The sequence below is a fragment of the Poecilia reticulata genome, linkage group LG11 (genome assembly GCF_000633615.1).
Source record: "Poecilia reticulata strain Guanapo linkage group LG11, Guppy_female_1.0+MT, whole genome shotgun sequence".
Classification (NCBI taxonomy): Eukaryota; Metazoa; Chordata; class Actinopteri; order Cyprinodontiformes; family Poeciliidae; genus Poecilia; species Poecilia reticulata.
In genome coordinates this window covers 14,461,665-14,472,495 of record NC_024341.1, presented here as the reverse complement: position 1 = coordinate 14,472,495, position 10,831 = coordinate 14,461,665, and the positions used below count along the sequence as shown (strand labels likewise).

General features: G+C 40.5%; 2 long non-coding RNA genes across 6 annotated transcripts in view; one reads left to right on the top strand and one right to left on the bottom strand.

The window, feature by feature from the left end:
• Positions 1 to 2,293, bottom strand: part of LOC103472410 (uncharacterized) — a 31,031-nt gene extending 28,738 nt beyond the window's left edge. For all 5 annotated transcript variants that reach the window (XR_001777104.1, XR_534853.1, XR_001777103.1 and 2 more), the window contains exon 1: positions 2,212 to 2,293. This is a non-coding gene — a long non-coding RNA (uncharacterized LOC103472410). The remainder of the gene's footprint in view (positions 1 to 2,211) is intronic.
• A 137-nt stretch (positions 2,294 to 2,430) lies between these two features.
• On the top strand, positions 2,431 to 10,394 carry LOC103472411 (uncharacterized). Its single transcript, XR_534855.1, has 3 exons — positions 2,431 to 2,743; positions 8,928 to 8,992; positions 9,217 to 10,394. It is a non-coding gene; the product is annotated as an uncharacterized LOC103472411 (long non-coding RNA).
• The last annotated feature ends 437 nt before the right edge of the window (positions 10,395 to 10,831 follow it).

Below are 10,831 nucleotides of genomic sequence, written 5' to 3'. Positions count from 1 at the left end.
GTGCGCGTGCATGTGTGTGCGTGTGTGTGTTTGGGGGGGTTGACCACCAGACGGCAAAGCGGTGACCTCTTTATAAGCGTGTGTTCATGTGTAGGCTGAGGCAGGGTCATATTACATGGATGACTAGGCGTTCATTTACTGTGCACCACCTTGTGCATGTCAGTGTGTGTGTGTGTGTGTGTGTGTGTGTGTGTGTGTGTGTGTGTGTGTGTGTGTGTGTGTGTGTGTGTGCGTGCGAGAGTGTGTGAGCATTAGCCTTCATCTGATAAGGCAGGCCTTCCACCGTGTCCACCAAGTCATGAGACATTATACAGGAAGCTGTAAAATACCAAAAATAATTTCATTTAGAAGTGAATAGTTACACCAATTTTTAGAATTTAAACTTCAGGAATATTTTCTGAAACTGTAACTTTTCTCTCATGGTTTGACGAATGCTTGGACTCAGAAGTGCTGAAAAATAGGCATCTCTGTCTCTACAACTTTTTACCTGAAGTTTATGGGTCCAAACTGTTATTTCATCAACTCTGACCAAAAACAACTTGCAGCTCTGCATGACGAAACGTCTCCTCAGATCATGATGTTGCCACTGCATCTTTCACTTTTGGACTTTTTTAATATATATGTTCAGTGTTTTTTTTTGTGTCAATAAGATTTTATCAGTTTCTGAATGCTTTCTTTGTTCTTTGGATGAAAAATCTTTTGATTTACATCCCTAGATTTTAGTCCAGACATGGAGACTATACAGGAGAAGTTAACGACTCATGCGACTCAAGATACTGCCCTGGGCGGTTGCCCATGTCGCCCATATCAGAAACCGCCACTGTCCAGAAGATACACAAAACAATCAAATGTTGCACAAAATGGAGCGGTTTACTTGCACCGACATGCAGACAGATTGTCTGTCTTATTTAAGCAACAATAAATGGTGGTTCTATCAAAAGAGTAGTTGTTAGGTCTTTGATCCAGACAGTGTGATGGATTTCCGCATAATTTTGAGGCAAAAATCTCTATGTTTCCCCAGTAAAAATCTCATGTTGCACACATGGTGATTAACAGTATGTTATTTTGAAGCAGACAGGAACCTCGGTATGGGAGTTTTTTGGTGTGGGGGACAGAGCGAAGAGCGCGACCCCAATGTTAGTGTTGGTTCAGCCACAGGGACCCAATAAAAACAGTGCTGTCAGTAGCGCTTCTAACTGCAAGGCTCTGTGTCGACCCACAGACCAAATAAACAGCAATCAGCACTGCGCTAACCACTGTGTGACACACACGCACACATGCAAACACAAACTCACACACACACACACACACACAGCAAACAGTGAGACTCGGTGAGTGAATCTGGATTCACATCACAGAAACCACACACAATGCACACGAAGGCATACACACGTCACTCACAAGTCCAAAAGCAAACAAACCAGGGAAGTGTGTTTAATTAATGTTTTGAACTGGGCCTCGGAGTGATGTAATAACATCATTCAAGTCGTGTAGTCAGCGATGGTCAGCAACTTCCCACACAACCTGGATTTGACGTGTTCAAAGCAACGGCTTCCCACCTGCAAATCTTACAGCATTAAATGCGTTACGCTGCATCAGCACAGCTCCCGCAATTATTTAACAGTTTTGACCCTTTTATGGGGCAAAGTGTTAATTTAGTTTAAGTCGGCAAAGAGTTTATGATATGGTAAAATTATAAGTAATTCAAATCAAAGTAGATTAAGCAATTTACCCTTTTCTTCAGCAAATAACATGTTTCAGTTTTTAAAAAATCCATATTGCTTACTGTCATCATGCACCTGGGATTTGTGGTACAGCTTACTTTCTTCACTCAGCAACTCATTAAACCAAAGTGTAACCATGGTGAGACCCATGTACTGCTGAGTTGACTGTGGTAATCAAGTCCTACTCAAACTATGCTCTCAGTGTTCAACCAGGCCTCGATTCTGTCTCCTTGTGCCCCAAAAAGACCTACCTGGCACATACCTTTGCCCTAAATTTAAGTACTTTTTTGGTTTTCTGGCCACTGCCTTGATAAACCATGACTATATTACTGCTCCCTACCAATCAGGCTTTAGCACAGGCTTCTAAAAGCAGCTTCCAGCAAATCTCTCTTGAGCAGTACCTTAAAACTTTGCTCTATAAATTGATTTTTGACCTTCCCTCAAGACTAAAACACAGTTTATGACATTAATAATATTAGTTACCCACAAAAAAAGCACAGGAGTTCTCCAGGGATGTGTACTCAGTCCTACATTCTTTACCCATTGAAGATCACCTCTTGATTCACATCTGCAAAATAACTTTTAACAATGCAAAATATCTGCATATCTACAGTGCCAAGGATCTCTTGGACACGACTGAAGAGGATGTACTTGTTCAAATGTCTGTTCCACGTGAAAATTACCTAGTTTGTTCTCACATTTGACCCTCTGCACGTGACGTCACTATCTTCAAAACTCCGCCCGCTCCGCCATGACGGACGTCAAAACAACCTATGCACTCCTGTAAAACCTGTCAAAAAACGCACATCTGGTAGCCTAGTGTCGCTTTTATTGAGTTGAACAGTAGAAATGGTCAAAGAAAATGCGCGGTCGGCTGCAGAGAAAGACAAGGATACAAACCAAACTTGGCATTTTAAAACTTTTAACGAGGAAAGATACGGTGGTGATGATGGATAGCTGCTGTCAATCATAATGACTTGCTCAGCCGTCGCGGATTTACAGCGAACACTTTTTATAAGGTAAGAAGATTAACGTGTATATACTTATACATAAGCTTATACATAAGCAAGTATGATTATAAAGATATTAAATATCGCAATGCGGAGAAGGTACGCGTCTAATCATCAGTAACCATGGAAACAGTGCCACACTGTCATGTAGCCTAGCATGTATGGAAAAAAACTGGTTAGCATCTCGTCTTCTGTACGTTTTTAAGGCTGTTCCGGTTTAAGGTAATCCGCTGTTTATGACGTAGTGACATAAATCATGTGGGTTGAATTCAGGGAACGTCGTAATTTGATCAACACGTCAGGAGGGGGGAGGTACGGATCGGTTTCTAAGCTAGCTATTCCAAGCTTCTATACCGCCGTCTATGAGCCCCAACCAAGTGCGTTACGTTCGCAGACAAATTAACTTGACTCGAACAAGTAGAAGCCACGAATAAACTGGCATAAGAAACCATTTCAGTCGCTTAGTTCAATACTCGCCTCACTTCCGACGTCCATCACGGCAGTACGAATTATTAAGTGATGTAGTTGCAAAGGGTCACTGGGTGTGGCAGTGGAACAAAGAGTAGAGCACGTGATCCATGTATGGAGGCCTCAGTCCTCAATGCGTCCACCACAGGTTTGAGTCCCAGCCTGATGATGACTCTTGCTGCATGTCTTCCTCCTCTCACAACCCTCTTTTCTGTAAATCTACTATGAAATAAAGACCACTAGAGCCAAAAAATCCTTTAAAAACAAGAACTGTGGCCTGCTGCATTACATGCTGATCAAGCAGCTGTAGCGTTGCTGACCAGAAGAAGCTTATGTGTGTTGTGGGGATGGCTGAGGAAGTCAGTGCTGTCTAAATTCCCTCTGTGCAAACTTTTTACATGAAAATATGCAACAAACAATTGCTGTCAAACCTCCAAAGGAGGTTTCTTCTCCTCTATTATTTTAAACGTAGAATAAAAGGGGTTCAAAATGTCAATTTCTCATGTAAATGTCAATTTCTAATGTCAGCTTCTCATGGAAGCTGGCTCACTATCTGACTATCACTTTATGAATGACCTATTATTGGATAAATTAACTCACAAATGCACGCGGCCATTTAAACACTGAAAAGGATTAAAATTTAGAATGACAAATTCAAAAACATTTATATTTATATGTTACAATCTATAAATTTACCCACAATAATCTATTCAAAAATTTTTCAGTCATGTAATTCGATAATCCTCACTGAAGCAGACCTTTACATCAAGACCTCTGTAACTGATGTAAAGTTTTAGTAAAAAAACATTATTTTTTGTTCTTGGAACAGACCTCTAGGAATTTCTGAATGGGGTGTGCCACGTTTTAACGCAGGCCCCATGTACTGCGACAGGATCAGACATCACAAGTCCCAACTAATGGATGTGATTGCTTCATAATGTCAGTACAAAGCCTCTAAGAGGGCACAGACAGACGAAAGACCTCCCCAAGATCCCTCTGTGATTGAATAAGCACAAGCAGGGATTGCTTTTGTAGCCGCCACAAGAAGCCTGCAGATATGACTGAAGTGGTCGAGTCCAAACAGGCTGAATAGACAGACAGTGGAGGTTTGGTCTAAGAGCGAGAGAAAAGGAGCGAAAGACAGAGAGAAAGAGAAAGAGAGAGACAGAGAGAGAGTTAAGAAGAAAAGCAGATGCTGAAGATAAAAGAGTAGCCAAGGCTTCACTGGAGGAGTCTCTCTCACGGAAGTACTCACAAACATGCAAAACATTTGTTTTCCTCTCCATGCATCTTGCTCACATTAACATACTGATTTTACCACTGTGGAGTCATTTAGCAGCTGTGACAATAGAACAGAACACAGTTATAAAGCCAGGCGTGCGAATCATTTTGGGCTTAACTCAAAAGATAGAATTTCATTTATCCTTGATCATTTCACAAAACTTCTGTTATAAAAAAAAATGCAGGCCAACCCTTGTGTACTTATTAAAGAAATAAATATTTTGTGCCCATGGAAGTGACGTATTTTGAATAATAATGGAGGTAAATAATCATAAAATTGCTTAATTCTCATTTAAACATATTTATTTACACATTATTTTCTTAAGATGTGTTACTCCACCTTGTCTGATTGAGTATCCGATCCCCATTTGGGCCAATTCATTTATAATGTATGACAGATTAGGATTAGGACACCTTGACTAAATTAAGCTAAAATGAAGGCTTAATTTAATGTGAGTTTATTTCCAACTAAAATGACTTTGTGTGACCACCTGCTGTTAGATAACATTTATTTGAGTCACACTACCACATTTCCTATGAATCAGTGGGCACACACTGACACACGTTTGGAGCAAACAGCTTACTTCTTCCAAAACATTACTTCCTTGGAAAAATTTCCATGGAGATATTTTTCGAACACATAAATGTGGAGAACCAAGCGTTTGGAAGTATGTTTCATACTACATTTAGGGTTTTTAAAAAACTATTTTTACAAATCTGGATTTTTGCTAAATTAAATTAGCCCTCAAAAAAGATCAAGTCACGCTTAACGTTTTGGAATTTGGTTGTTTAAAAGTAAAAATAATTCAAAGCCTGATATTCTTTCTTAGAAGACACGCAAACTTAATTTAGCAAAGTCTCTCCCAACTTGCTTCTACCATTTCAGCTGAATCTTACAAAACAAGCCCACATACACAACCACCACCACCTAAACATAAATACACACCACGGGTCCCTTCTGGAAAGATCAATTTCACAGGATCACACAGCGAGCTCTGGTTCCCAGGCGTTCCTCACGCGCTCTGCAGACGCAGACGATTCCCTCACACAGCCTGACTCTTGACCCTCCGTCATTACGAGGGTCAGAGGATCGCGAACCCCCTCTGCTGCAGCTGGAGAGGAGGGGGGCTTCTCCGTCTCCCAAGGTTTTCGGAGATGCTTGAAGGAAGGGGTTTTTCTACTGGAGGCCAAATGTCAAACGTTAAAACATGTTTCAAGGGTTTCGAGCTTGTTATCGAGTTAGCGAGGGAAGACTGGTGGTTAGTAGTTTTCATGCTTGTTGAAGGTGTGTGTCCACATACACTGTTTGACAAATGCGAGAAATCGCTGCTGATTTTCATCTCAAACGTCAGCATGAATTCACATCAGGCTCACAGATCACATTGCTTTCACGTCTGATGCTTTCATAGCATCAGACATGAAGCATTCAGAGCCAGTCATGGCAAAGACCAGGGTCTCCTGCAGCAGTCTTACTTCAACGTCGTCTGCTTTTTCAAATTTCAGCTGCAGCTTCCGTCTCATTGACTCTTATTATGTAGAAAAGATCAAAACATTACAGATTTATGATTTTCCAACAGCACAAGGCAGGTGTACAAGTGTGATTAGGTCAAGCTTAACGCAAATAGCCTCAAGCTGAGATGAAAGTTAAGTAACGTGCTTTGTTCTCTTGACTTTCACCCTCCTCTCACAGTGACCACCCACCAGGAGTTTCTCTCACTCCAGACATAAATGAGTCCCACCCAAACACCCCCAACTCACCCTTACGCAAAAAGAAAAGGAGAAATTATCGTCACTCTACATCCCATTCTTATCTCCATATTAAATTTACTGATTATTGCCGGCAGGTTCTTGACCAAACCCAACACATGGGAGTTGAGTACCTTCTTTTCACATCCCATCCACCTGTTGAATTAGGTATCAGATGTACCAGACGAAGGATTAGACGACCTTTTCGGAAGATCTGAGAAATGCAGACAAAAGGGTGTGTTGGAGTCGTCTTGGTTTCCTGTGGGGAAGGAAAATAAATCACGAACATTATCTCTGTAACATATGTTGATCCACTCTGCTTTCGGACAAACTCTACAGGTGCCTCAGAGCGTTCACATGCAGCATAAAGAGTTTCTAACTCATTTTCAAATTATCCCGAACCTTGTGTCCAGTGAAGTAGAGTCCACTGGGTTGTACAATCATTTTAATATGAATGTACATCTTAGTAAGGAGGGATATTTCATGTGTTCCAATGAAAATCTCCAAAACTTTTTTTCTTCCCACATTGTCATAATGGGGGTATTTGTGTGTAGAAATTTGATCAAAGAGATTAATTTAAAACAGTTTTGAATGAGGCTGTAACATAAGAAAATGTGGAAAAAGCAAAGCACAGTGAATACTTTCCAGATGCACTGTATTGTAATTAATTTAAGGTTTTTGCAAAGCTCTTAAACTGAAACTCTGAATTTTAAATTATTGTTATTTTTCCATGAATCAGGTTGGACCAGGAGTCTATAAACTCCAGCCCTCGAGGGCTAACATCCTGCAACTATTAGATGTGACTCTTCTTCAACACACCTGAATCAAATAATGAGGTAATTTCCAGGATGCTGGAGAACTTGACTGCAAACTGAGGAGGAGGTCATTCAGCCATTTGATTCAGTCTGTTGGACCAGAGAAAAATCTAGAAGTTGCTCGATGGATCTTCAAGGCTTGGATTTGAAGAAACCTGGGTTTGCATTAGGTTCCAAACCAATATATTAAAGAACCTTACAACATTAAATACTGAATAGATTAGATTTTCATTGGCATGCTGTAATGACTCATTCAATGAAATTCAGTTTACTTATATGGTGCCGATTCATAACTAATATGGTCTCAGGGCACTTTAGAAAAACAAAACAATTTTCCCGCAGATTCAACAGCAAGCGACTGATCACTGTTGCTACAAGCAGATCCGTGAGGACTCAGTCTGTGTACGTATACGGCTCCGGAAAAAAAAATTAAGAGACCACTTAAAATGATCATTTTCTCTGATTTTACTTTTTATGGCTATCTGTTTGAGTAAATTGAAAATTGTCCTTTTATTCTAAGAACTATTGACATGTCTCTGAAATTCCAAGCAAAAATGTTGTATTTATTTGCAGAAAATGAGAAATGGTCAAAATGATGAAAGAGATGCAGTGCTTTAAGACCTCAAATAATGCAAAGAAAACAAGTTCATATTCGTTTAGAAACAACAATGCAAATGTTTTAACTCAGGAAGAGTTTAGAGATCAATATTTGGTGGATTAACCATGAGGTTTTCAATGGAGTTCAGTGCAGTGGTCTCTTAATTCTTTCCAGAGCTGTACATAATTGATTTTAAATTTGGCTACATTACAGGATTGAATTGACTGAGTATTTCTGAATTTAAGGGTTTTTTTTGTGCCTTGAGACAACATTTGTTGTGAGTTTGTGCTACATAAAACAGCTTAATCGAATTGATCCTGGTGAACCAGAACCAAAAAAGTAAATTTTTGTACTGGACGTGTTAAACCACTGCTCCAAAATGTTTAGGCACTAACTTAAAATCAGCACTTAAAACCTCAACATTTAAAAGAAAGTCTAATTTCTTTAAGAGTTGGCTCATAATCATATTTTCATTAAGTTTGTAGATCAGTGAGACTAAATGTCAATATCAGACATCTGGTTAAACAGAGGGGAAAAAATTCACTAAAAATTGTTTAATCTTTAAATAAGTATTTTGGGTAAATATGTTGGTGTTTGGGTTGATGTGACAGAGACTGATGGAGAGGCCCTCATCACTTCCCACGGAGGGGACAAGACAGAGCCGAGTGTCACTGGGTCAACTTTGACACATCCCTCACTTCCTCAATACACAAACACACTGACTGATGTGCTCTGTTTGTAGCTGAAGTGGAAGCAGGGAGAAGAATACGAGTGAAGTGGGGTAGAAAGAGAGGACCCCTTTCAAAAAACAACTCACACGAGAAATAACAATGATTGACAAGGGCAAACAATGAAACCACGTTCAAATCCCTGCCCGGCTTAAGGACAATACCAGGCTGTCTCACACACACATACGGACCTCGGCCCTGCATCACAAACAGCCCACCCTGCTCAAGACACTCACATTCATGTCTCATTTGGCTCCCGCCCCCCAACCCCCTCTCGCGAGGGGACAATGGTCGGGTGTCATACACGTCTGGAGGAGAATTAGCCGTCGCTTCCGCTCTCTGTCAGGGGAAACAAAGTTAGTCTTCCTCCGCGCTCCATACAGCTCTATTTATAAACAATAACAAGGCTCACCATCCGCAGGGTCTCACCAGAGAACGGCTCGACGTATTGTTTGGAGCGGATGAACATCTGTCTGTGGCTAACCTGCAGACGCCGCAACACTCAGCATCTAGGTGGTCCCATTCCCAAAAGTTTTATGTTTTTTTTTTTTGTTCAGGTTAGAGACAGAGACACAGGCACGCAGCCAGCCAGGAGACATCTGCACTCTTGGTCCGCCATGCGGTTGGTTTAATTTATTTGCAATAAATTCCAATGAAACTTATCATAGGGCACTTTACAAAGTAAGTCAATATGTTCAATGAGTGTCAAAATGGGTGGTTTCTAAGCAGTTTGAAAACAGTATGAAGTATAATCTAATCTGCATAAACACGGAACTAGGAAAAAGTTCACAAAAAAATATCATCCATCCATCTGTTTGTCCATCATTTGTCTGTCCCATCTGCTAGGCCTGTCTTCAACATACCCAAGAAAGAGAGAAAAAGTTAGCTCTTGTCTTCATCTTGAAGGAGTCCCAGGCGAAAGGATTTGGTTTTCCCTTCTGTGGTGATCAATCAGCGTCAGCATCTCCGGATGTTCCTCGTAGTCCTTTCTTGGATGCAGGTGCAGCTCCAGAAAGGTGGACTCAGAGGAACGAATTTCAGTACCCACAATCTCCTGAACTACAATCAGGGGAAGAACTAGGAGTCATCTTTCTGGATCTCAACGGTCGCTAGTAACCATCACTCTTATTGTTGGAAGAGCAAAACAGTCTTCAACCTCCAGAGAAGCGTGATGGATAACTTGTTAGTAATGTAGATCAGCTATGTTGTGATAGTCCGATGCTACAAGAGTGCGGCAGATCTCAATTTTAGGCTCTCAGTGGTTGAGATCTATGATTGTTGTCAGGCCAGGGTTTCTTGGCACCACCATACTCTAACACTAGTTCCACAATCCTTTTGTCTCTACATCTTTGGAAGCCTTACAAATGTTCACCTACACCCTTGAACTTTATATCCGTCATCAGCTGAGTCAGCCAGGAACTGATTCATTCAACCGTGTATGGTTCGGTTTCAAATGGGATCAAAGAAAATCTTTAAGTGGTGGGTTCTCCTAATATTACTATTTAGGGAATACAGTTGTTTCGAATATTTATTTTTTTTTAAAAACAAACGAGACATGTTTGGACTTTAAATGACTGAGCAAACACTGCTGACATGAAAGTAATTAAAGATTAAATGCAAGCTGACACATCTGTTGACGTATCCAACTGAGAACCCCCGAGCTCCACGAGAGAAAAAAAAACACAAAGAACACTTTAGCTTTTCAGCTCTTGACAGATTTGCACGACTTAGCGGACCGAGAGTTCCTGAATGTGGCATCAACATCATTCATCAAAATCACTCTGTCGACGCTGCAGCCCGACTCCATTTACTCTCCCCGAAATCATGCAGTGCTGCCCCGGCTCCGGGCAGGAAATCACATCCAAACAAACCGATGCAGCCAAACACCTTGTGGCATGTGGGTCACTGTGCGAACGCGTTCAGCGTGAGATGCAACAAATTGCGGAATTTATTGGTGGAATCCACCTATGAGAGAGTGTCAAAGCCTTGATATCCACAAGCATTTCCTCTGGTGAGAGTCTAGATTTAATATGTCTGGAGTAAGGACATGAATTCACTGTAGATAAAGTGTTGTTTTTAATAATAAATATAAGTTAAAAGTATTTTATTGTACAATAAGGGCAAAGAGGGCATGGAAACATGTGACTCACTCAGGAAGGAATTAGAATGTTTCTAAATTATTGTCTTAGTGTCTTCTGTTTAAGCTGGCTCCTGATCAACAGTCTGTCTGAGAGGATTTAGCTTCAATTTGAGGGTTTTAGGCATATAAATTATCTTTGAGTTTAAAGCCACAATAAAATGACTTATTAAGGAAGGAGACGGGCAGGGAGAGGGGAAGATTCAATAGGCAAAGACTGAGGGAAACTGTGCAAAACCAAAAATATATATATATTTACAAAACAAAAAGCTAAAGAAATTTGGTCCTCTTAATCTAATAACTTGATGGAAAATTGTATGCAAC